At 43.0% G+C, this 27,623-nt stretch overlaps 1 long non-coding RNA gene across 1 annotated transcript; it reads left to right on the forward strand.

Annotated features, from left to right (window-relative positions):
• The first annotated feature begins 13,934 nt into the window (after positions 1 to 13,934).
• Positions 13,935 to 27,352, forward strand: LOC123277290 (uncharacterized). The gene is made up of 3 exons (XR_011494444.1): positions 13,935 to 14,148; positions 21,964 to 22,098; positions 25,292 to 27,352. It is a non-coding gene; the product is annotated as an uncharacterized lncRNA (long non-coding RNA).
• Positions 27,353 to 27,623: the final 271 nt, after the last annotated feature.

Consider the following 27,623-nt stretch of genomic DNA (forward strand, 5'->3'; position numbering starts at 1 on the left):
ACTTCTGGGTGCAAGAATTTAAGAGTTGATGTGCCGTTGTCCATGTTCTGTCTTCCTCTTTCAATTGTGGAAGGATGTGTTGATACTAAATGCTGTGGAACTGGGGTAGCCTTGAATGCTGTGCTACCATGTGGAGGTCAACTACAGGTCTGGGAGTTGCCTGGACCTATAGCTGGCTTTTCATGAGCAATAAATAAATCTTCATTTCCAGCCATTAAGGTTTGGGATCATTTGTTATGACAGCATAGCCTAGCTTTTTCTGACTGATACATTGGATTTTCTCAGTCAATTAAGGCTCTTCTCTGCTTCAAACTCTTTCTCCCAGTGTATGAATTTGCTCAGCCCGCCCTAACTAAATACCATAGAGTGGGTGGCTAAAACAACAGAAGTTTATGTTCTCACAGTTCTGGAGGCTGGAAGTCCAAGATCAAGATGTCGCCAGGTTTGGTTTCTTCTGAGGCCTCCCTCCTTGGCTTGCAGATGGCTGCCCTTGCTGTGTCTTCATGGGGTCCTTCCTCTGTATGTGTGTGTCCTCAGTGTCTCTCTGTGTCTGCAATTCTTTTTCTGAGAAGGACACCAGTCGGATTGGATCAGGGCCCACCCCAACGGCCTCATTTTTAACTTAAACACCACTTTAAAGACCCAATCTCCAAATATAGTCACATTCTGAGGTGCTGGGGTGGGACTTCAACACATGAATTTCAGGGGACACAATTCAGCCCATTATACCCTGAAAATTCATATACATTCTAAAGGGACTTCAGGAGGCCCACAGAGTCAGTGCATGGTTGGGATGGGAACAGCACATCGACTTCAATCTCTGTCATCTATCCAGGCTGTCAGTGGATGAAGCATCTAACATTGCTACTTGGTTTCTGGTTGTACGGTCCACACAGATTGCTCCTGCCTTCTGCCTGTCCTCACCCAGATGGCTCGTTTATCTACTTGCTCTCCTGGCCACATTTGCATCATTCCTGCCATACAGAGGAAAAAACCATTCTGGGCACACGGGCGTGAACAAGCATCCTGGGAGCTGCCCCTGGCCCACGGGACTTGCAGCGGACTTGTGGCGCCAGTTCTGCTCCACTGCTCTCACACCCAGTGAGCTGAGGACATCTCCACAAGGTCCTGCCCCTTCTTAGAGTTCATCCAGGGAGCAAAGCCCAGAGCCCTCTCCTGGTGGATCCCTCGAAATTCTCTGGGGTTTCCATCATTTCCCTCCCTCTTGGGGCTAATCTGGGATGTGTATGTGTGTGAGTGTGTAGGCCTAGGATTTGGGGACCCTTTCCAGGACCTGATGGTTCCATCAGCAGCTAAATTTAGTTCCTTTGGCTCTTTCTCCCCCAGCCTCTTATTGGGTAGGAAAAACTGGCTCTACCTACTCATACATTCTTTTATAACTTTAAAAAACTTTTCTTTTTTCCTGGACCTTGACTTTCAAACTGAAGACCCGAGACCTGGACGCCTTTGTCCTTCAAATCCTCTATAATAAACCTCACTGGGGGCGAGATACGCCAATCTCTACTTTGAATGGAGAAGAGCCATGAGGTGGGAGTAAATTACTAGGAATTAAACAAACCTCACTTAACATATCAAAACGCTTACCCCTTTCATTAGAATGTATAAATTTGCCAATAGAATGTCTTCTTTTCATACCAACAAATAAGACCGAATTCCACCTTGAAAGAATTCAGCTTTCATAGTGAGAACTCAACAGCTTTGGTTTATCAGCCAAGTTCAGGGTCTGGTAAGAGGGGAAAGCTACTTGCTTTTAGCTGACCAGTGGGAAAATTGAAGTAGTTCATCTGGATACAGCGTTTGAAATATAGTGCTGAACATGGAGGGTTTCGGTGTAAGAGCAACGCTGATATTACGCAAACATTGTGAATGCTCCCAAGCAAAGTAAGAACGTGTCAAGTGCAGAAATGAATTCGTGATTGATATAAAGAAGGATGAGTAGAGAATGATCTGGAGCATTTGTCTGAAACCTCATAAAGGCGGGTCTGAATACTGGTTTTCCCCCTTCTCATCAGTTGTGAGTCATGCTATGAAGAATGTGTGTCCAAGTTAAACATGAGGGCCTAGGACTTGTTTTAAATTAGAAAAAGTTGAATTCTCCAGCAAGTATCTCTCCTTATGATCATTTCGGTCTTCTACATTGAGAGCAGGGTGTTGAATATCCGGTTTCTCCTGTTCCTTCTTGAATCTTCCTTTTCTGTTGTCATTTATTTCTCCCTTCCAGTTCTTCATGTCTTCTTGATCTCTCCCAATTTTTTCTTTTTTTTCGTTCTTTCCATTCTGTTCTCATTTTCTTCCTCTTCAAGTAGGACCTGAAAGTAAAGCAAAGCAAAGAAAAATATATTTAGAAAACAAAGGATGGTGTGGAGGCAGATATTTAGGGATGAAGATCAAGCAGAAACTAATGATTATCAGTTCGCGACAGGTGGCCCCTGGCCAGATTCAGTTGCGAGGTAGGTCTCAACAGGGAGCGATTTTGCCTTCAAGGGACACTCGGAGATTATGGAGACATTTTTGGCCATTGCAATTTGTAGGGAGGGTCAGTTCCCTACAATAAAAAGAATTATCTGACCCAGAATGTCAATGTTCCCAAGATTGAGAAACCCTGAGTCATCAGAGAAACCCTGAGTCATAAACGCGTTGGTTTTGATCCTCCAAAGTTTTTCTTTTTCTAATTTGAATGAATGGCCCACATTTTACATATGAAGCAGGAAATTGAGACTTTCTTTTTAGAATCAGAGAGAGGACCTGGCCACACTAAGCCTGTATCGCCCGCGGCTGAGGAGATGCTGTCCTTAGGACCTGTGCTCCAAAGTGCAGTCCTCTCCCCAGTTCTGGTTGTTAATACAAAGCTCACTTATTTACGTTACTTTCTTGGCCCTTGTAGGAAACTGATTTTGCAGCTCCTTAGTCTTAGGGTTGGCAGCTGTGACCCATAGGTCAAATCTGGCCCACACCTGTTTGTGTAAATAAAGTTTTATTGGAACATAGTCATGCCCATTCGTATACATATTTTCTATGGCTGCTTTTGTGCTACATTGAGTAGTTGTGACAGAGACCACATGGCCTGCAAAGCTGAAAATATTTACACTCTGGCCCTTTACAGAAGTTAGCTGACCCTTGACCTGGTCTGTGTATTGTTTGTGTTAATCTTGGTTTGAACTTGGTCTTCCTGTTTGCATGATTGTCATTAGTCCAGACAGGAAATGACAATGTGTTTCACCACATAAATGTAAATGGCAATGAGGGACCCAGGCTCAGTCAATATTTTCATATATTGACCTTTGTAATAGCATAACGGTCAGGATGCTCAGCTGAAATGTGATTAATCTTCTGAATAGAATTAGTAACATGTTGTAGGTGAGAGACTCCTTTACACTTCCCTGCCCCACCCCCCCATGATTGACTTAACATGTGGCCTTGTGTTTTATAAACAAAATGGCTCCTGCTCTGTGGGCTTTCTTAGATGATCAGTCTTAGAAGAAATGAGAAAATGGGACAGAAATTTCTTGACATATTCAATTTATTGCTTAGCCAACAAATAATAAAAGCACTTAAACTATGCTTTGTTAATTTATTCATTGGTTTAATGTAGGGATCAGCAAACATTTTCTTTAAAGGGCCAGACAGTAAATGTTTTTGGCTTTGAGGGCTGGACGGTCTCTGCTGCAACTCCTCAGCTCTGCTGTCAGAGAACGGAAGCAGCTGGAGCAGGAAGTAAATGAATGTTTGTGGCCATGTTCCAATAAAACTTTATAAAAACAGGTAGAGAGCCAAATTTGGCCCTTAGGCTTTGGTTTGTGATCCCTGGTCTAGTGACACCTTGGTTATCACTGGATGTGGGAGGTAACAGAGCTATTGATTAATGGACAAAGGTACTTTCTGGTGATTTCTCCTTTTCTATCCTTATTTTAAATTTCCAAATGCTCAGTCTTTCTTCCTTCCTCCAGTGGCTCAGGAACCTATATGCTGCAAGAGCAGTGGGAGTGAGGTGAGCAGGGGAATCCTATTTTGGACTATGCTGCTGGTTCAGTAGAAGGAAAATACTATGTCGATTTGATGTCGGGGGTGGGTCGAGAAAAGTACCTACTTGTTCCTGAAACAGAATGAGAGAACGTTTCCTGTAAGAAGAGGAAGAGCTGGTGCCCGCTCACAGCTGAGGAGCGGAGCCAGCTCTAGGCGTGCTGGGTTCTACTCCCTCTCATCCCACATCCTTCTCTGCATGGTCTCTGGAGGCTCCTCGAACACAGCTCATTCCCTGCAGGAGAAATAACCTGCGAAAACACTAAATCATGACTAACTCTACCAAGGGGATCTTCTTTTATAAGGAGCTTTCAGAGTCTTTCCAATGATTTATTTTCTTCTGATTATAATCATTATGTTTGTTTCTTATCGAAATTTGACAACTGCTGAAAAAGTATAAATAATATTTGATAACCTATCATTTATTGAGTGTCCTTTACTCAGCACTGTGCAAGTCGTATATAGGGATGAGTGTGCATGCGCATTTACACACTATGTGTTACATACACTCACACAGGCACACAGACACACTAATCCTAAAGACTCCTGACAAATCCTTGAGGTCGCTAGTTTTAGGCAGGAACAAGTGAAGGGACTTGCCCAAAGTATATATTGGAGTCAGAATTCAAGCACAGAGTTGCCTGATTCCAAAGCCATGTTTGTTTTTCTCAGGGCAACACCCTACCGTTAAGAAGAAAGAAAAAATGATCACCTGTAGTCTCCCTCAGGGAAAACTCCTCTTAGATCTTGCTGTATTTTTTCCCCAGCATTTTCCTTCTATTTTTCAAAAGCCTGGTTGAGATCATGCTGCAAATATCATCTCATTTTCTTGTGTTTTTTTCACTTTATTATTTAAACGTCATTTCAAAAGTCTCTTTGTAAGTATCTTTCTAATGGTGTATCCTATTTCTTCATATAGGTATACTGTAATATATATTAACCAACTCCCCTCTGTTGGACATTTCAGTTACTGCTAGTTTTTCACTGTTTTGAGTATAGTCATGCACCGCGTGACAACGTTTCGGTCAACGATGGGCCACATGTATGAAGGTGGTCCCATAAGGTTGATACCATATAGCCTGGGTATGTAGCAGGCTATACCACTTAGGTTTGCGTAAGTGCACTCAATGATGTTCACACGATGACAAAATCACCTGACAACGAATTTCTCAGAACGTATCCCCATTGTTAAGCCACGTACGATTGTAAAGAAGTAACAGACACCTTTGAGTATGAACCATTTTCTCTCCACAAAATTGCAAAAATGTGAGAAGTTATCAAGAAACGTGGAAATGCTATTGTGTAAGAGGCGCGGGTGAGGCAAACAAGACAGCCTGGGTGCAAAATTTAAGGGGCACCAAAAAATCTTAGTTATCGAGATAAAATAATATTTTAGTGCAGTATCTAGAAAACTAAATTAATGCCCTAAATCCAAATCCATGATGAACAAGGTCTCAACATTGCAGATAAAAGCAGGGTCGGCACTGCTCATTTCTCCTTGAGCCTCGGGCTCCAATATGGCCCTGCACAGCACTGACACTGATCCAGTCCCGGCCTGGAGACATAATTTGTGTCTGGGAGGAGCTACTCAGAACCACCTGTATCATTTTTCTACTATGATTATGCCCTATGGGAAGCTCTCCGTTAGGTGTTTTCTCCTGCGTGATCGAGCGGTGTGATGGGTATAAACACGGGTGCGGGTGGAGACTACCTGGTTTCAAACCTCAGCTGTGTCACTAACTGACTGCATGATCTTTGCCAGAATACTTAGCTCTCCAAACCTTGCTTTCCTGCTGTCCTCCATGGAGATGAGGATAATCGTTCTTGCCTCCCAGTTGACGGGAGGACTCAGTGAGTTATCCGTGGGCCCCATGGAACAGTGCCTGCCTTGTAATAAAGACCCAAAAAATGCTTTTCTTTTATTGCCACATTTTGAGCCTGTGCCCCAAGCTAAAGGCAGCCTGCGGACCTGTCTGCTTCCTCCTACAGGGCATTGCTAGGTTTTTTTTTTTTTTTTTTTAAAAGATTAGTTGCTAGCATTGTAAAGTCACTAGATTTCACATAAAAATTCAAAAAAAATTTTTTTCCCTACAAAAATCAGAAGGTCTGGCAACCCTGGGCCTGGTTCTGCTTTCTCTAGTGGTTACATTTGGCCAAATCTGCAAACTAGCTGACCTCTTTAGATGGAATGAGTTCTCTCCAGTTCATCCTAGAGGAGATTGTCAGATTTTGCAAATAAAAATACAGGCTGCCTGGTTAAATTTGAATTTCAGATAACTGAATAATTTTTTTAGTGTAAGTATATCCCATGCAATTTTGGGGATATGCTTATACTAAAACACTCATTTTTAATTTTTCTGAAATTATGGGACATATTTATACTAAAAGTTATTTGTTGTTTATCTGAAATTCAGATTTAACTAGGCATCCTGTATTTCATCTGGCAACCTCCTCCAACCCCCACTGCCCCCCCCCCGATAGCTTCACTGATCTGCGATGCCCACTGAACCTCCGAGGCATCAGCGTAGATGACCCAAGGATTAGAAATAAAATTCCAAGCAGAGGTAATATTTGACAAGTGGCACGTTTGTGTAGCTACTGAAGTGCAGTTTTCAGCTGTTTGATGAACTTTCCTCTAGTTTTGGGCCCTTCATATGCCTACATATGATAAAACCAGTGCCAGGAATAAAATCATCGAACACCATCTCGGCCCCATTGGCGAGTTCTCTGAGCAAATGCTTATGTGTGTGAGTGACGTGAGATGAGCCCAGAGCTCCCGGTGAGCTTTCTGCTTTCTCTTCCTGCTGGTGGCGAGCTTTTAGATAGACGATCAGATCCCATAACATCCCTGTGGGAGCAGCAGCCATATTTTAGGGCCAGGACAAGAAGGATGGTGATGTTTTCCTTACATCAAGTTGAGAGACTCTGCCAAGGAGCACGGGAGCATTTCAGTAAAGACCTGCTTCTGTCTCTGCCGGAGGAGAGAGCTGGGGGAGACCTGGAACAAGACTGCCCAGGCTGAAGATGCTCTTTCTGGCTTCCGTCAAATGGAATCACGCGAGACTTAGCGCGAGATGATGAGAGGTGAGTTAGAACATGGTTTCTCAGCCTTAGCACAGTTAACACTAGGGATCGGAGACTTCTTTGCTGTGTGGGCTGTCCTCTACATTGTAGGCTGTTTAGCAGCATCCCTGACCTCCGCTGACTAGATGCCAGTACACGTCCCTCCCTAGCTGTGACAACCAAAAACAAGTCCACACATTACTCAACGTCTCCTGGGTGGCAGGTTCACCCCAGTCAAGAACCACTGTACGGGAAATGTCAGTACAAGGGTAAATTAGGGCACAGATGGCTCAAGGGCCAGGCAGCCACTTCCCTGTGAGATCAGGTGTAAGGTCAAAGGAGCAGGGACACCTGGAGCAACCAAATTTGGGTCTTCCCCTAGAGTGCTCAAATTCAATTGCAAAAGTTGTTGGCCAAATGAAACTCTCCTGTGGGCAGAATTTCGGTTAAGAGAATCCAATCTGCAACTTTTGAAATGGAAAAATTAGCTTCGTCATTACTTGGTTGATGGTGCTAATGATGATGTGTTTCACTTCTGTTTGTGCTCAACTAGATGGAAAGGATCAAGGCAGGTCCCACTTTTTGGACATCTCTCTCTTCCTGTACTCATCCTGGCTCCCTAACCTCAACAAATGGCCTATAGACACTGCTTCTGAACCAGGGCGATTTTGTCCCCTTCTCTGGGGGACATTTAGTAATGTCTGGGGACAGACATTTTGATTTTGGTTGTCACTTCTGGAGAGGGGGTGCTACGGGCACCTACTGGGTAGAAATTGGGGATGCACTCAACATCCTACAACATGCGGGACCGCCTCCCACAGCAGAGAATTTCCCAGCTGCAAATGTTCACAGTGCTGAGGCTGAGAAACCACAACCCAGCAGAAGAGCTTTTCCTACCTGCCCCGGCCCCGGGGGTTAATCTAGGATCCGCAGCTGGGGGAGAGTCAGCACATGGACTCCCCGCAGGAACATTTTCTTTTCTTTGCATTTTGCACTCCCGCCCAGAAATAGCAAGACCAGCAATTCTGTGAGGATCTAGGTTCTTAGGTAACTTTTCTCTTCTTTCTTTGGGAGTTTGGATATTTCACAGAAGTTCACCCGGGTCTCAGATTCACACCTGATCTTAATCTCTGAAGAAGACCATCAGATAAAGAGATTCTTCTAACATATTGAGGACAGAGGTAAAGAAACTTAACAAGTCTGGGGACCAGAGAAGGCTAGGGGTGTAGGACAGGGAGAAAAATAGACCAGCTCAATTTCAATACACAACCCGATGTCATCGCAGCATCGTTAAAAAACACCATTTCCACTATTTATGTGGTTGCAAATGTGGCACAGCCTTTTGTAACCTATGTTTGAGTCAAGTCGCTGGTGCCACCCGCCCCCCTTACCTTCTGTTCCCTTTGAAATATTATTTGGCTCCATTTTTTTCTCCCGGTACTCTCTCTCTTTTTTTGTTGCGTACGTGTGACCACAATTGTAGTTTCAGTAAATAAAACGGCTGCTTGATAACGTGGAACGGCCCGGCGCTTAACGCTGCCCTTGGAGATCCTCTACATCAAAGCAGCGATCAAAAAGTGGTGCAGATAAAATTTGTCATCAGGGATTTCCTACAAAAGAATTACAGTGGAGAAATGGCCTGATCGATACTATGGATTTTCACTGCAGGGGCTGGTGGTCCAACTGCCGTCAGACACTCACACGGATAAAAGGGCAGGGCTGCCACTCCGTCACAGACTGCTGACTCAGCAAAAGCTTGTCAGGTATTTATAGGCCAGAGCGATACAGAATTATCACCTTGCAGTGCCCGGCGCGTGTTCCTTCGGAGATTGCCTTCCTTTATGGGATTGCTAAATGCAGGTGAATGGAAAAATGATGGCTAACAGCTGTCAAAATGCAACAGAATGAAGTACTTAAATCTTTTTTTATCCATTAAAAGGGTAACAACCGTACATATATCATGGCACCGACATTGTAATGATATTTGGGGGCTGGTATACGAGGGGGTAATAAACAATGTATGTTCTGATCAGAACGGCGGAGGAAATAGACTTGGGAGAAGGCAGGGCTTCCCTGAAGCCTTATAATTCCTTTAGTGCTTGACCGTTATCTAACAGAAGGAAAACAAAATTATAAAATTGCATTGGCGTCCCCGTCTTTGGGAGACCCGCTTTCCCCCTTAACGCTGGCACTTAGAAGGCATGGAACTCTTCTCTAAAACGCTTCCCAGGCTCGCTGCATCCTGAGATTATTGATGGTTATGTATGCCAGCTTAATTAGAGCACGTGGAATAACAATGATTTATTTGTATGATTCTCTGGCTGTAAGGTCTGGGGTCCAGCGAGAACTTCCTCTTGTGTGGTTTCCAACCTCCACGCTCCAGCTGGATTTCAGATGTGCCGTGGACAAGCCTTCGAAGGTGGAGGAGCCTGCACACGCCTCCTCTCCCACGGCATGAGATGATTCCTGGAGGAGAGATTCTGTCAGCCAGTTCTCTCAGCTCCGGAGTTCCTTAGCCATGACTTACATAAAGTCAGTCAGTACGCTGATTCCCAATTAATATTTCCTTAGGGAACCCCTTTGGAAAAATCTTACCAATCCATCTAAACCATCCATGGAGTATTTGCCTTATTTTTTATTTGCTGAGAATCAGCTTCCAGAAAGATCCAAAATACCACTTAGGGTTGCTGTGTAGAATCTTTGCTCGTTTGAAAATACACTGTGTTGTTTCTTATGCCTTCCTTTCTCTGAAGCATTTTACTTAAATTTTCGGTGAACAATTTTTGGTAAGTTTGAACATTAAAAGAAGAACATTTTCCTTATTCCCTTCGATATTTAAAAAGTATTACAGAGCAATAGGGAAAAGAACAAAATATATGTAATATCGTCAATAACAAGGCATCTTGACATTAATGAATTCTCCATTTCTTGTACACCTGTGGTGAAACGGGCCTTGCGCAGGATGTTGATGAAACACAGTGAGTGAAACAGGCTTTCAAGGAAGGAGCTTATGGTAAGGAGGGCAGAGACAAATATTTATTGAACAACTACTTTGTGCCAGGCACTTGGCCTATTTACAGTGAAATAGCAAGCAGCTACAAAATGTGAGGCGTATTCCTAAGTGTTATATTGACTCATGTGCTCCTTATTACAGCCCTACAAGGTAGTGTTATTACCATGCCCACTTTACAAATGGAGAAACTGAGGCGCAGGAGGTTGAGCAATTTGCCCCAGGTCACTTGGCTAGGCAGTAAAGGAGCCGGAACATAACACAGGCTCTTTGCCTCCAGATGCGGCCTCCCAACTGCAGAGCTAAACAGCCTCTCACGGTTTGGAAACTCTCTCCTTTCATCCTTACGCTATAGTCCCACGAAGTAGGCATTCCTACTGAACACACAAGCAAAGTGGAGAAACTGAACGCGTTGCCCAGCCAGTTAGTTGAAGAGCTGGGATCTGAACCCAGGCCTGCCTGCCTTCCGATTCCCTGCTAGTTTTACTCTGTCGTTTACAGGGGACCTACTGAGCAAGGTTCTCTAGCTTCTAAATTCCGAAAACAAAATTCAGGAAGTGCAAGCCATAACATGCAGTCCAGGGAAAAGAATTTAATTTCAGGAAGCATGCCGTTGCCTGGAAAGAACATTAACAAGACTTTTGTACCCAGATCGTCCCCGGCCAGCATCGGTAGGACTCAGAAAAGTAACCCGCACCTCCGGAACTGTCCGCGGGGAAATCATCTTTGTGCCTGTTTGAACTGCCTTATGCTGGTAGAAATCATTGCTACTATCATCACAGGATCGTTGTATGGAAGTTTACTGTCACTGGCAATAAACATAGACAAAAGGAGGGGGGAGGAAGAAAACAAAAGGGAAAAACAGGAGCAAAAAAATGCACCAGAGTGAAAAAAATATCCATAAACGAGTTGTTTTTTGTCTCTCTAGTTGCTCTGATGTGCACAAAGGAAATAGACGGAAGAAAATCGCATCTCAGGAACACCAACATAAATTCCCTCTTGCTTTGACAAGTACGTAATTTTCTTCAGAGATGCTCTTCACGTCTGGAGAGTTATGAGGCAATTTCATTCCCATCTGACAAATTTACAAAGAAACATTAGAGAGAAGGGATTAAGAAAGCGAGAAATCTTTATAGACTTTTTCCTCAGGCTGTATTTCCCTTCTCTCTTTTGGCTCTTCCTTGAGAATCACGCATGAGCGACTCACACAGTAAGGACCCCATAGCTGAGCCGCTTAGGAGAGAAGCAAATTGTGAAATGTGCTCTCAATCTACTAATTGTATTTACATTATTGAGGGGTGGGGGGTGGGACGGGGAAGACGAGGAGAGAAGAGTGTTATTGACAAATATTTAGATGAAATCTGTAAGGTGTGGATTCAAAGTGGTATATGTAAAACCGGACTTGAAAGAAATGGAGAGAGAGAGAGGAGGGAGGAAGAGAAAGAGAGGGGAGAGAGGGGGACACAGAGAAGGAACTGAGTGGTCTAAGGGAATTTATGATGGAGCTAGCATTCTAGGATGAGAACAATAAACGATTAATAATAGCAAAATATGCATTTTTTTCTCATAGAACCATAGATTCTAAGAGGAAGTTGCAGTTTTTCACCTTTTAAAAATTCTCCATTGCTAATTTCATTGTGCACCTTTAAAGTGGCCAGCTGTTCCAGTTTGTCCAGGACTGTCCTGGTTTTAGGACTGAAAAATCTCACATCATGAGAATCCTTTGATCCTGGGCAAATTAGAATGGTTGCTCACCTACAATTGATTACTGTAATTCCCACGTAAGTTGCTTGAGTTTTTGGCGGGTGTTAATTCTCTTAAGTATTTGCAACCTTGAATTGTTCACTTTTTGGCTCCGTTAACTAGCAAAGTTGTTGCGCACACACACACAAACACACACTTATATACATATATGTATGTATTTTGATCACTTTGAGATTGTAGTAAGAATCTTCGATTAAGGTCACCATGAGGGCTTAGAATTCTGATGGAGAAATCACAGTAGTGCTCAGAAGTTCAGGAAATGTATTCCTTTCCTGGAGCTGAGATTAAACATAATATAATGCAGATGCTGTCGGATACAGAGCCCAGATGACAAATGTTTTATAACTGGGACTTAGGGAACGGAGAAAAGTAGGAGATACACAGCTTCCAAGGCCTTCGCTGAGAGCCGCAATGCACTCATAAAGTTGTATGTATAATTTGGCAGGAGAAAGGTGAGATATTTGTGTGTGTATTAGTATTGTATATTTTTCAGAGAGTCCATCTGGATTTATGGCGGCCTTGTTTATGATTCACTGGTCTTATCAAAAGGGTGAATTGGAACCTCATTTGTGTAATTAATTTCAGCTTTCTGTTCTTAAAGTTTTCCCACTATAGTCACTATTCAAGTCATTTGCAGTTTAGAAAATTCTATTTTTGGCCACACTTACTGTTTTTCTTCTTGAAAGTCACAAAAAAGTCTTTATTGTTTACCTCTGTAAGAAATAGTGATTCCTATGGAATGGGATGCTCAAAACCTTCAGAGGGGAGTAGAGACTGAGCATTTCTTTTGCTTGAAACATCCACAGAGGTCTTGCATTTTGGGGTTTAAGTTTAACATCCCAAACCCAAGTGTTAAAGTTTAGTTTGGATTTGATTTCTCTTGAAACTCTTACGATCAGACTCTCCCTTTGGTCTCCCTGCTGAACATGAATAATGGGGCTTCTGTGAACTGCGAATGATTCCTTTTGCCCCAACTTAGAGAAATAAACAATGATGAGGGATGTTCATATATAGAACATCTTGGTCCAGAAGAATCTGAAAGTTGTGCGGTATCTGACCCGCCCAGTCTCTGTAAACCCTGCCCCGTCCTACACGGAGGATGCTTTGTCCTAATATAACTGATGGAACGTGCAGAGGGCTTTTTGCTTACAAGCGAGCTCAAGTGCAGTGTTGCTGAGAAATGAGATTGATCATGATGAGAGATATAAAAATTTAAAATATCCCCTGGTGGGGAAAATTTTTTCTTTTTATTTCTGCATTTGAATCTTTTAAATACTGTAACTTTTGAGGGAAAGTTATTGAGACATAAAAGGAATATTTGAACTGCTTTCGAGTTTATGATTACCACCGTATAATACATTATCTTGAAAGCCTTTATAGTATGCAGTTACAAACTTCCAGGAAATCTATTAAAATGCAGCATTAATTAACATAAACTTTTTCTAGTGTTACTAATATTCTGCAAACAACTAAGAGTTTAAAAGCCCCTTTTTACAGGCATTTCTTTGCTGCTTATACAGCTCGATCAGAGCAAATTATAGGAAACACTAAAGGAAAATAAAGAAATGAATTTTCACTGATTGTTCTGGATGGGAAATTCACCTCAGTATGTGCCTTTATTTTGAACAAGTGTAAAGCAGAGGTACTTGTCAGTTGGTTCAGCATCCTCTTTGGAAGCTTGTGCAACTGGCCAAGACGCAAAGCACCGATGTTTCAATATTCATTCTCCCAAATGATGATAAATAACCTCTTTGAAATAACTTTCGAAATCAAAGCAGCTTCCTTGAATTCTGTGAGACAGAGTTTGGCTGCGTTCTCTCACAGAACGTTCGCCATCTCACCCGTGAGTTAGTCCATGCTCCAGACTATATTTACACACTTACAGACGTGTTAAGCGGTTACAGAAATTGAAGCAGTATTCTTACTTTTTGATGTCTGGTTCCGGGTTGTACTGGCAAATCTCCCAAACCTGAGTCGTGACCTTTTTTCGAGGGATGTTTTTCATTTCTGTTTTGAATCCCAAAGGGGAGGAGGCGTTTCAGTCTCTGTGTCCAAAGGGCAAAACTGTCTCCATCCAGAGGTGGAATGAAGATGAGCTGGTCCTGAATTCTCCAGCCATAATTCCTTCCCAGCCGCCCCTGTTGAAATGTGTCTGCTCAAACATGAAGCAGGGGAGGGCTCTTTGCAGTGCCCATCCTCTCTTTGTAAACACTAGAGTCGTGATTCTGGCCGAAGGTTCCTTGCTTTCCTAGTTCTTTCGTGTCATCTAGGTAAGATTGATGATTTTTTTCTATTTTAGTACCTACTTCAAACTACATGCTCACTTTACTCCATCTTTTAAAAAATAAGATATTTTCCAGGTCTCTTCCCCTTGGGTGTAGGATCCTTCAAAAGTTTCTCGCCATTTTGCTTTCTCCTCTTTCTACATCCTCACCTGACTCTCAATCCATATGGGACTGAGATTCTACCATGACAATCGTAGAAATACATTATTATGCAGATACATTATTCTCCAGGTACGTTTCTCCCATTAAGTCTTTTGTTTGTCTATTCAGCAGATATTTATTAAGTGTTTAGTATGGGCCAGGCATTGGAGAAGTGCTGGCAAATGTGACAGCTGACTTTTCTCCTCCTGGAGTTTATTTTCTACTGGAGCAGCCATGCAAAAGGCAAGCAAACAAGTGAATAATAAGGTGATAAGTCTATGGAGGAAACAAACGGATGATGTGATCGAGTGTGACTGACGGGACACGTGAGGCAGGGTGACTGGGGGTGTCTTCTGTAAGGAGGTCCCATCATAGCTGCAACTTGAGTGATGAGAAGAAGCCTGTGATGCACAGAGCTGGGGACCAGTGTTCCAGGCAAATGGAGCTGTAGGTGCAAAGGTCACGTGGGAACTCAGGCCAATGTGGCTGGAGCAGGGTAAACAAGGATGTCAGAGAGGTAAGTGATAAGCAGTGCCTATGATAGCAACAGCTACCATTTATCAATGTGAACACTTAAAATGCATTATCTCTATTCCTTGCAAAAACTTTGAAGGGAGGAGATACTTGTCACCAATAGCAGGTAAATGAAATAGAAGTTCGGCGAGGTAATATGACCTGTCCAGAGTCACACAGCCAGTAAGTGTCAGAGCTGGAATTCAAATGTGGATTTGTCTGATTGCAATATTTATTTGTTTAAGAAATATATATTGAATGCTTGCTGTGTGCCTGGCACTTTGTAGGAGCTGAGGATAAAGTAGTGGACAAAATAAAATTCTTTTCCTCATGGGGCTTACCTCCAGTAGAGGGAATCAGAAGAAAATGACTATATGGTTTGTCAGATTTTGGAAAGGCCTATGGAGACAGATGAACTAGCATAAAGAGGATAGGAGGGGAGGCAGTGGGGCTGGAGTAGCTCTTTTATGTAGGATATTCAGAAAAGACCTCGTTGATGAAGGGATAGCTGAGCCTGGACCTGGAGGAAATGAGGACAAACTGATGGGCTCTCCATGAAGGGTAGTCCAGGCAGAACAAGCTGCAAATGGAAAACCACTGAAGGGGACACGTGTGCAGCATGTTGGAAGAACAGCAGGGATATCGGACTGCTGGATTCAAGTGAACAAGGCAGAGAGCGTGAGACATGGCGGGCTGTTGTAAGAACTGGCTTTTACTCTGAGTGAGATGGGAGTCATTGGAAAGTGTTGAAGAAAAGGAGAACACAATATAAACTTGGTTTTAATATGATTAACCTGAAAACTGGGTAAAACATAGACGTTAAGGGGATAGGGCAGAAGTAGGAAATCAGGGTCTCATTGCAATAATTCAGGCCAGATAGCAGGGATCAGGGTTGTGACAGTGGATACAGTGAGAAGGGGCCAGATTTATGATGTGTTTCAACAGCAGAGCCAGCAGAATTGGCTGTTGATTGGGCTATGAGGTGTGAGAGAAAGAGAAGCCAAGGATGACCACGGTATTCTGAACAACGAAAAGGATGGAGATACCGTTTACTGAAATGGGCCAAATCAGTAGGTTTTTTGGTAGAGATAAGGAGCTTTGTATTCATCCTCCAACTTTATTCCATGTCTTTATTTATGTTGTCATGGATACCTCATTTCTGCTAAATGGGTCAGTGGATATGCGGACATTATTTGAGCAGAGGAGTGTCAACATTTCTCCTCTTTAAAAAAGTTGTCAGTAAACTGAGCTCATGCATTAGTTAGCTTTGCTGCCTGACAAACAACCCCAAAATCTCAGTGGCTTACAATAAGACATTAATTTTTGTTAAACCAAAAACGTGGGTTGGTTGTGGCTCAGGTCAGCTCTGGTCCATGTGCTTCTTCATTCTCGAACTTCTGCCTGGATGTACGCGCTCACATTCCATTAACCAAAGTGCCTGGTTAAGCCCAACAGTGATGAGAGAAGAATCATATACCTCCCACAGATGGCATGACCGTCACTAATTAAAGCCTGGTTTTCATCCTGAGCATTCAACATTTCATCCTGGACCACACCACAGCCTCCAAAGGAGGCTGGAACCCCTGAAATCCAGTGAGAACTTATTTCTGCCTAGGATCCAAGCACATCCACACTGAAGCAGCTTAGACTTGGTGGCGAGCCGGTCTCTTTGCTAATTTACTTCTCTCGTTATGATCCTGAGCTCTTTGATGGCTGGCCCCACGTCTTTACTCATTGTTTTATCATCAGTGCCTGGCTCCGTCCTATACGCAGTAGGTCTGTTTTTGTGTGATTGGTTCAGATGCATCATATCTGATCTTAGAGTTGGTTTCTTTTTAGAAGAATAAATAGAGGAATGGAGAAAAGAAAAGGGATAAAGTCCAGAGGTAGCAAAGTCAAATACCTATGGAGGCTAGGCAGATAACATACGTGTGCCCCAGTCGGGTTGAAGACAAATGGGAGTGGTGGGGCATTTAGCCAAATTGGAGAATACACATCCCCAAATGGTAAAATCAGAAATATTAAAAACAAAACATAAACCTGTGCTAGTCAAATAAAACCATTTCAAAGGCGGATTCTCCCTGAGACCTGCTAGTCTGGGAATCTAGTCGTAGAACTTGGAAGATTAGCACATATCAAAGGAAAGCTGTTTTTTTTCAAAGAACATGTCTGTAGTATGTCAGATCTCTCTCCCACCCTCCTTTACTAGGTAGTTCTTTGGTGGAAAAAAAGGGAATCTGTCCATTTGAAACGGGGACAAGAAGTAGCTAGAGGGAATATCTTTATTTATTTTGTCAAAGATAAATCTAGAAATTTTGTTTTTAATTCTCTTCTGTCTTTGTGGATCCAAGTCTTCATACAGAAAACCATTTGCAACTTCTGGAAAGCAGACTGAGCACAACTTTTACACTATTTGGTTTGTGGTAGGGGGAGGAGAGCAAGGAGGAAATGGAGAGACACTTATGCAAAACCCTGAGTGCTGTGCCTTGCATGTTTTAGGCTTGGAGGGAGCGCTGCTGGCCCTTCTCCAAGGCAGGTCTTGAAGCCCATGCTTACTGCCTGGAGGGTTGTTCTTTGACGTCAGCCAGGGCATCTAAGGCCGGGGTTATGAAATCCTCTGCCCAGCAGCGCGTGCCTGAAGGCCTCGCCACGGTGAGCCAGTCTCTCACTGGTACTCAGTACTGCTTCTGCTTGGAGTGGGACCCACCTCCACAGCCCTCAGTGGGGCTGAGCAGCCAGAATGGTCTCCCACCACAATGTTGGGGAACTGTGAACAATTAGGATGTAGCTCAAAATTTGTGGTCCCCAGTAAATTCAGTTTGCAGATATATTTTATTTGGCCTGCACCCCAATTAGAAAATTATGTGTACTTAAAAAATAAATGATGTATGTGTTGATATTTAAAAAACAGGAAATTTTACATAAAAATGAGAATTTCCTGCTTCTTCTGAAATTTGGAAGCTCTGTCCATATGGGGCCACATCTGCCTGGCCACAGATGGCTGAGAAACATCTGCCCATTTTATTCAGAGCATGCTCTCTCTAGTTCACCTCTGCCTCTACCCGGCCCACTCAATTAATTCACCTGTCCACCTCTTCCAGACAGTTGGGAGAGGACTCCTGACCTATCTATTTATGTATAATATCAGTGGCTATAACATATATTGCTGTAAACGCCTCAGATATCATCTTTAATTTAAAGAGCAGCCTGCCCTTTAGATAATCAACTTCGGCTTTTTAAAACCAGAATTGTTAATTATCCTGGCAGCATTTCCTTTGCTTGAGACCTGATAAAGTCACTGTTAAGGGATGTGATTATTTGGTGGGTTAATCTAAAAGATATCCTTTCTCTTTTTTCCCCTTCTGCTATTTTCTCTTTACTCACACCCTCCCTGCCAACCAATCCAACATGCAAGAAACCCTTCAGGTGTTTAAAGAGTTGGAAAATATCCTAGGAAATGCTGAGAGTTTGCAACATTGTCAAAGGATAAAAGCTCGGTGTTCAACCCAAAGGCTTTGTGTAGTATGAGGTTTTTTTTCAATGCAAGTTCCAAGTTAAATTTTTGGATGCTTATCTTCTCTACATTTTAATGAGAAGCTTTGCTAAGGATTTTTTTTTTTTAAACAAAGGCACAAAAGTTTAAACCCTTTGCACAATAGGAGTAAGTATTGAAGAGGCATGCTGGTTTTATATTTTGAAAAACGCCAATGCTCAAATAATCAGCAGGAGCAGGAATATTGGACAAGTAAATATGGGATATTGTGCGCACAAGCAGTCACTGGGTCTCTTAAATATGCAAACCACGCAGCATCATATGGGTTTTTCTCATTACATCATTTTATAGGGGTGTGTGTGTAAGACTGGGTATAAAGTAAACTTTTATGAGTTAAATCATTTTTTCACTAGTTTTTGTGGTAATTACCAACATGCTTATTGTAATTTCTGATTGATCTTCAATTGGCACTGCCTCATAACACTTTATCTTGAAAATTCTCTGCCTTTAGGCCTCTTAGTTATGTAGTGAATGATTTATCGTAAACCTTCTATAGACTCGAGAGTTCAATATTTAAATGGATCCTTTTGTAAAGTGAAGACGGCTTCTATAAAGTAAATAATATAGTGGCTGTTTTTGCATTTAGGAAAATCAGTCACCTGTCCTCCTTCACAGCCATTCTACTTGGCATAGTTGTATGTTAATTTCTCGGTTTATTTCATGTCTATCTTCCCACTAGACTCTTCTTTCTATGAGAACAGGGATCATACCTTTGTGGGGTTTTTTTCTTTAAAAGAATTTAAAAAATTGTTGTCAGATAGCCATACACAAAATTTACCGTTTTAACCATTTTTAAGTGTATAGTTCAGTGACTCTAAGTACATTCACATTGTTGTGCAACCATCATCTCTATCCATCTCCAGAGCGTTCTCTTCTTCTCAGACTGAAGCTCTGCACCCATTACACAGTACCTCTCCCTTCCTTCCTCCCCCCAGCCCCTGACAACCACCATTCTATTCTCTGCCTCTCTGAATATGACTAGTCTAGGGACCTCCTATAGGTGGAATCATACACTATTTGTCCTTTTGTGACTGGCTTATTTCACTTAGCATAATGTCCTCAAAGTTCATCTCTCTTGTGTGTGCCTTTGTTTTTTAAAACCACACACCTAGAATCTAGCTCAGTGCCTGGAGGTAGTCGGTGCTAGTAGACAAAATACATATTTGTTGAATGAATATATGCAAGGAGGAATGAATCAATCAGCCACATCATATTCCTCTTCGTAGCCTCAGGACCAGACACACATAGGTTCTCAGTAACTCTTTGGAGGAATTAAAGGGCTGTTTGTCTTCCTGACTGCTGATGCAGATCCCAAAGAATGATTGAGATACGTTTTGGAATGTGAAATATTCACCATTTCCCCTTGCATGTGTTGCTCAAATCCAACGTATAAAAAGCAGCTCCGTGGCATATTTTCCTGGGCTTGTAATTTGGGTTGCCTTGTGCTTGCTGCTAATTAACCAGTTGGTGATGTGCTGTTTGTCTTTTCGTCTGCCTCTGAGGTTGTCAGGAGTCACTGACAAGCCCAGCGAAAATGGGGGGCACTCTGATAATTAAGGTTTGGAGGGCTTCTTACCGACCCCGTCATGTACCAATCGCTTTCTCTGCCTCGAGTGATGGGTAGCTGACATATGACAAAACAGTGGCCTTCTCTCATATCCACAGCAGCGGGACACTTTCCCACCTTTTAATGGCTGAGCGAATTTCATCCCAAGCAACTCTGACAAAATGAAAGTGTATTGTCAAAGTTGTTTGTGAAGATGACTGTTTAGAAAAGAGGAAAAGTCTTGATACATTCAGGATTGCCACACACACACACACACACACACACACACACACACACAGGGTCCGTATTCTTAGCATCTAAATGCAAAAAGTAAACTATACAAAACTTTATTTGAATATTGAAGTGGGATAAGGAGAAATGGTTTGGTGTTCTATGTTCTTTTTTCCTACAAAATTCACACTTATAGGTCAGTGGCGTCTGTGTCTTGGTCTTTAAGGAACAAGGATGATAGAAGGGTGTTGAGCAGTTTCTCTAAAACTGGTCAGGTCTTAATGTGTAGGGACCATGTTTGTCACGTAAAATCATCCAATAATTGCAAGTCATGTGATGAGGATCTCTAGGTTTCCTTATTTATGTTTATTTTATGCTTTCTCGAATCTTCTAAGTCCTCTGTGGGGTGTCACCAGCGGCAGCAGCAGCAGCATCGAAGACCTACTGAGTCAATCTGCGTGTTAACCGGAGCTCCGGGGGACTCGTATGTGTACACGGAAGTCGGAGAAGTCCTGGTCTAAGTCACCCAGCCCGCTGGTTCTCTGCCTTCACTTTGTTCTTATTCGATTGAATTTCAGTGGGGCCTTGGCAAGGTTAAAACAAATAAACAGAAGCACAAAAAGATTCCTGGGTGGTTCTCATGAGCGATCAAGATTGAGAACCACTGACTGCAGGCCAATAAATGCCATTAATTGAGGCAGGGACCCTGTCTGTTTTGTTCTTGCCTAGGAAGGTGCTTGGAACACAGTGGGAGATTATTTGTTGAATGTTATACAAAACCTAAGCCTTAAATAATGTAGCCACGTATATCCACATACTCGTTCATTCATTCAACGGACATCTCTGTTGGTAAAGTTGGCGTCACAGGTGGCGAATGCAGGCCCTGAGATAGAGTTTAGGGTTTGAGATGTTTATTTGGAATCAACATCTGCTAAGGGAAAAGTGACAAAGCAAGAGTGGACAGAGACAGAAGTAGAATGTGACACAGGTCTGTAAAGTCTTGGCCAACCCGGTGGGAGCTCTGGAACATGTATTGTCCCTCACAGTGTCCTGTTTTGGCCAGACTTTACACCCATGCCTCTCTTGGTCGCTGCTTGTAGGCTGCCCTAGGCAGGGCACGACCTTGCAGAGGCAGCTTTCTGCATGTGTAAACCCTGGAGGAGCAGATACACTTCCGAAGCTGGGCAGCAAATCCTTCTTTGAAGGGAGATCCGGGCAGCACATCTCCGTGCCTATCACAGGTGGTTAAGAGGCAAGGAGAACAATGTTTAAAGATGTAGGCTCTAGAGTTTGCCTTCCTAGCTTTGATTTCTGGACCAGGCCAGTTTTTTGTCTTCTTTGTGAGCAGTCTTCTCTGTATTATGGTGTTAATTACACCTACCTGACAAGGTGGTTTGAGAATAGGGTGGGAAAATGGGTTGAAGGCAAGAGTGGACACTTAACGAAGGTTAGTTATTACCATTCATAACAAAATATTTTATATAATACGTAATTAAAAATTACAATATTAAATAACATTATTATAAAAATAAATGGAGTCTTCTTTTGCTTATATGTAGGAACATACTGGGATGATCAAAGGTTGGTGAGAGAAAGGGCAGATTTATTTATACTGAAGATACTATAGATAAAAATTTTATTCCTCTGGTTTGAGGACCATCGTTGCCTCCTTGCATACTAGACAGAAGACATTTGTTTGTGGCCCGTGTGCATTTTCTTTCTTGTCAGAGCAGCACGAATCTTGACTCTTGCCTTTAAATGAAATCTTTCAGGAAATGATATTGTGATCGGATTTGTCCCCTCTCTGTTCTTGCAGGATCTTGGGCTCCAGTCCAGCTGCCTCGGCTTCGTTTGACTCAATGATTCGGTGATTTCTTTCGCATCTCAGAAGGGCTCAGGGGGCGCCACCGAGGAGTGAAGTAGTGAAGACGTAACGCCAGGATTAAGCAAGGTTGGTTACCTGTGTAAACGAAAAAGCTCAGAGCTTTGTTTAAACAAATTGATGCAATAGATCTGAGGTGGGATAGAACTCCAGCAGAACTGAGAAATTTCCATGAAAAACTCCACAGCAGTGATTGTTAGAGTTCTAGAATTAACAATCGTACTATATGCTGACTATGATGATCATCGTTGTTTTTCTTTTTATTCTCTATTCTCCCCTGTGATAATAAAACTCAAACTCTATATAAGTTAGCATTATCATCTGCTTTGCAAATGGTGACTTCAAACAGTAGAATTTTGTTTCAGTCTCACAGAAATAAAAGTCCAAACTGATGGAGTGATCCTGCTCTGAAAGTCTGTTAGGAACTCTGGGTCCTTATTTCCCATTGCTTTCTATTCTTATGATGCTTCTGTCGTCCTCATGATGCAAGATCAATACCATTGGGGTTGCATTCCAGCCAGGGCGGCAGTGGAAGGCGGATAGCACCCCTTTCCTTTTAAGGGCAAATATACAAGTTGTACGTTATCTGTTCACGCATCATTTAACCACATGGCCTCAGCCAACTACAAGCGAGACTGGGGAGTATGAACTGTATGTGGCCACGTGTTCAGCTAGAAGCTCTGTTACTGTGTGAGGGAGGATGGAGATGCTCCTTTACAGTCTCTACCAGACTCCCTTTGGGAGAACTTCCTCCCTTCTTTTCTCAGAGGATGTGATTGGTGTAGGGCTGTTTCCACCTCTGGCTTCCAGGAATGGGCACGTGAGCCAGACTTGACTCATCAATGCACCCCCCCATCACAGCTATGCAGATTAGTTTACAGTTGCCCAGGCAACCCAAGTAGGGCCAAAGAGACTTGGTCCTGGGTTCTTGCTCCCACTGGTGGTGAAGAGACTGCCGTTTCTTTTGGGGTTGCTTCGCTGGTTGAGTGTAATTCTGGGGTTGCTCCTGGTAGTTTTGCCTCATCTTGGGGCTATGAAACCAGTACGGAGGAAAGCAGAAGGGGAGACCCTTAGAAAAATGGACTCCTGATGACATCGCAGGAGCACCCAGATTCCGTTGTGCCTGGTCTTAGCCGCCATCGTCTCTGTCCCAGGTTTTGGTCTCCTCACTGATGTACCTGTTCTGCGTTTGCCTCCGTATTTTCAAACAACAGCCCCAGGAATCCTTTTGAACTGAGGTCAGGTTTTGTACTCAGAACCTCCGGTGGCTTCCATCTCATCCCTGGCTAAGGTCGTTGCAGTGGCCCATGAGGCCCTCCATCCTCCTTCCCTTTGTGTCTACCACCTCATTTTTAAACTCCTTTCCTCCCTCTTCCGTTCCGGACACACTGGCCTCTTTACTGTTCCGCTCATGTGGTTGGTCTGTTCCCACCTCAGGGCATTTGTTCTTGCTGTTCCTTTGGCCTGGGAAGTTTCCCCCCAGTTGTAGGCGGGGCTTGCCCTCGCTCGTCCTTCAAGTCTTTGTTCAGCTGCCACTTTTTCTCCATGAACTCTTCTATGACCTTCCTGTTGCCCCACATTCCTTATACCCCTGGGAACTGTTTCCTGATGCAAGAACCTGCTTTTCTGGGCCTGAGGGCTCTCTCTTCCCTCTGTGAGGGATAGGGCAGACCTTCCCAGGAAGTTAACACCCCTGAGAGCAACCCTCAGCTCATGGCTGATGAAGTGCTAAATAAATACCTCAGCTCTTTCCCTCCTTGAGTGGGACCACTGGGGCATGTTCCATACAGTCTCCCAGAGGTCCCAGCGGGCCGTGAGCCCCCGTTGCTTACAGCAATAACCCGTTTCTAACACACCCCATATTGGCCACCTTCCCCTGCGGATCTCACTTTCTCCCCCTCCTACCTGTGCTTCCTGAGGCCACCTCCCGAACAAACCACTTGCATTTAAAATTCTCATCTCAGGGTCTGCTCCTGCGGGAACTCAGCTAAGACACCTCCCTGGCCTGCTGTATTTACCCCCCAGCACTTAGCACTGACTTGTTTACTCCCTCTCAGTCTTCTGAATGTGTGGTCTCCACAGCAGCGCTATCAGCATCGCCTGGAAGCTTCTTAGGAAAGCAAATTCTCAGGGGTTCTCCAGCTTTGACTTGTGTCAGAATCACCTGGAAGGTTTCTTAGAGCACAGATTTCTGGGCCCCACCCTCTGAGTTTCTGATTCATTAGAATTAGTGAGAAGCCCAAGATTTGGCATTTCCAAAATGTTCCCTGGTGATGCTCAGGTTGCTGGTCCGGGGACCACACTTTGAGAACCGCTGCTCTATATTGTCCTGTTTATTTTTATTTATTGTCTGTCTCGCCCCACAGGGATGTACGCTGCATCATGGCAAGGATTTTAGTCTCTTGAATTCGCTGTTGTATTCCCAGCACCTAGGCCAGTGCCTGGGACATACTAAGCACTTAATTTATACTTTTTTTGAACAAATCACTTCAGGCACAGATAAAGTTTACCTGAACCAAACAAGCATTTAGAATTGACTACGGGCCTCTGGTTCATTAACCCATCCTCCGTTCTTCATGGCTGTGGCTTTAGATTTGGTCTATTCATGATGTAAACACTGGTGACAATCTTGTTCGTATCACAGTTGCTGTTATTGTTAACAGCTGACATTTATTGCAGGCTCAATAGATGCCAGTCTCTGTGTTCAACACTTCAATGCACTGTCGAATTGAACCCATATGTGAGCTCTAGGATGCAGGTACTATTTAATCTCCATTTTACAGATTAGGACACTGAGGCTCAGAGAGCTTCATTGACTTGCCCAGTATCGCAATGAGGTGGTATGGGAGGCCAGGATCCAAGCCCAGGTCTGACTTCAAAGTCTGTGTTCTTCACTGTTCTTAAAGTTCTTCAGACTGTTAAGGTTCTTCTTCAAGTGGCTTCTTGCTATGTGACCTGCCTGGCTCTCTATAGCTGAATCCCCATTTGTAACTTGGTCATAGAGTGGACTGGCATTGGTTGAATCACATTTCCAGATACCAAATGATGCTAATGGCCCTAACTGGAACAGAATTCAGCTGACTCATAGGTACTTTTAATTACAACTACAGGCAAAAAGTTTTCCAGACAAGATTTCCTTTATGCCATAGTTTTTACTCTTTGTTCCCATATATGTAGTTGACTGAAGTTTTGGGTAGCCAAATAGTACATTGGTTAATTGTGTGTTGTTTTCAAGAGCATTAACATTCATCTTTGTCTTCAGGCCTATCACCCTATCTGTTGCCACTGACGTCAGCAGATCCTGCTTTCAGCGATCACCCACCTCTCGCAAGATGGTCACTTCTGCCACGGCCAGTCTCGAGGACTCTGCTTTTATTTGTTGTCTCACATCCATCCCTTTCTCTTCAGACTCGTTCTTCTTGTGCTGAAACTTTTGCATTCACTCTGCCTCTCTGTCTTCATCAAAGAGTGTTCCTGTTATAAAGATTGAGAAACAGATTGGTTGGGTAATCACACCAATTGGACAAGAAAGAACTCAGTTCTTTTGATTTTTTAAAATGACATCTCTATAATCACTTGACTGTCTCATCTCCTATGGGATCTGCACCACAGAGGCATGAATATTTTTATATTTTAACTTGCATTTACCCTTAAATTGTAGAAAAAGTAGTTTCTATCTCCTCCATGTTGGTCAAATGGCCTTCTGCTAATGATGCAATTAGTGAAACTATACAAGACAAAGGGGGAGATCTTTCAGTTTTACAAAGTCAATGAAGTGGCAAAATTTGCCACATTTGCTGTGTGTGCAAAATATTTCACAGAGCTCTTCTGTAGTAATATGTTTTTTGAGCAGCTACTGTAGTTGCTGGAGCTAAATTATAATAATTTGATGACTGTGCCCAAGATGAATTTGCTGTAATACTGCCTCCTTGCTGGCTGTCAGATTTGGTTTGGAAAGGGAGAGGCTCTCTGTCACCCTTCGTCACACCTAGAATGTGTGCTGGAGAGCTCCTTACTCAGCCTCTCTCTGCTACCTTCTCTCCAGAACGTCCCCATATTTTTTTCCTTCCAGAATTTTGTTTCCTGGTAAGCAAACTCCACTAAATTCTTATCAGCTTGAAAAAAGGCTTTCTTCTTTCCCACCTCAGTTGTGTCCCTGAGGTCACCAGCTATTCAAGGGAAGCTGCATGTCTCTGCATCCTCTGTGCTCTTCTGGGTTGGGAAGGCAGGTTGTTGATATCTTACTCTCTGATGCATCTTTCAGGTGATTGTTCCTACATCCTCGTATAAAAATTTCTCTTCTTTCGATGTTCATGCCCTTTGCCTGCACCAACCCCTACACATCTCAGCGGTTTCCTAGAGCTGGCCTGTCCTGGCTCCGGAGAGCTGGTTGAGCACATCTCTTTCCACCTTCTCCATTCAATGATGTCATGCTGGTAGCTTGAAATGGACCTTGGTGAGAGTATTTAAACACTGGAAAGTTGGCAAATGCTATGAATCAGAGCCAGTTATTAAACTCCACTGCCACACTACTTGTCATTCCTCTGTGGTTATCTACCTTCCTCTTGGCCACCCTCCTCATTTGTTAAAGACTTGGCTCATGGATCACAACCTTCTTTTTCCCTCCATGTCTGACAGCACTCTGAGATTTCAACATCAATGTTGAATCAGTGGGTGAGGGCCTGGGTTACTCAGCATCCTGCCGTGTGAGGGATAGTCCAGCACAATGAAGGCTCGTTCCTCCATCGGGCACAACGTTCTAGTGTCGTGTCAGACGGTTGGGTAGTTGAAAACCCTGATCATAATTATCTGGACCTAGAACCAAATTTATTTTGTATATAACACAAAGTATTCTTTGTACAGTTTTAGCACACACTGCGTAAATTGAAGGAGAATTATACTCTATTTTGTTTGAAAATTCACCAAGAGTTATTCCCCATTTCAAAAATCATGCTCCTGATGGCAATGCCACCCTGCTATTTGAGTCACCTATTCAACATACCTTATCAGTCTGTATTTGATTTACTTTTTACCAGTTTACTTTTCTCTGTAGCACTTATAACCATTTACCATATTTACTGTTGCCCTGAATGGGGGAAGAACTTGCTTGGTTTTACCACTGTATTTTTTGTTTTTGTTTTTCCATCTCTAGTCCCTGGAACATAATGGATCAGGGCCAGGTAGTGAATATTTTACACTTTGTGGGCCACAAGGCTCTGTCGACTCTACTGCCCTCTGACACTGTAGTGTGGACACGGCTATAGACAACATGTAAGCCAATGAGCATGTCTGTGTTCCAATAAAACTTTATTTACAGACACTGAAACTTGAATTTTGTATCATTTTTTACCTGTCAGGAAATATTATTGTTCTTTCAATTTAAAAAATGTTAAAATTGTTTTAAGCTTATGGGCCATACAAAAGCAAGCAAAGGGCTGAATTGGTCAGCAGGCTGTCGTTTGCCAACTTTTGTACTAGGTGCTTAAAAGTCACTTGTTTCATGAATGAATGAATATGTAAGGACTATGTATACACTAGTAAATATTTCAGGGGCATATCAAAACCTATGTTTTTAAACCTATATATTTGAACAA

This window comes from Equus asinus, chromosome 15, assembly GCF_041296235.1.
Source record: "Equus asinus isolate D_3611 breed Donkey chromosome 15, EquAss-T2T_v2, whole genome shotgun sequence".
Lineage (NCBI taxonomy): Eukaryota > Metazoa > Chordata > Mammalia > Perissodactyla > Equidae > Equus > Equus asinus.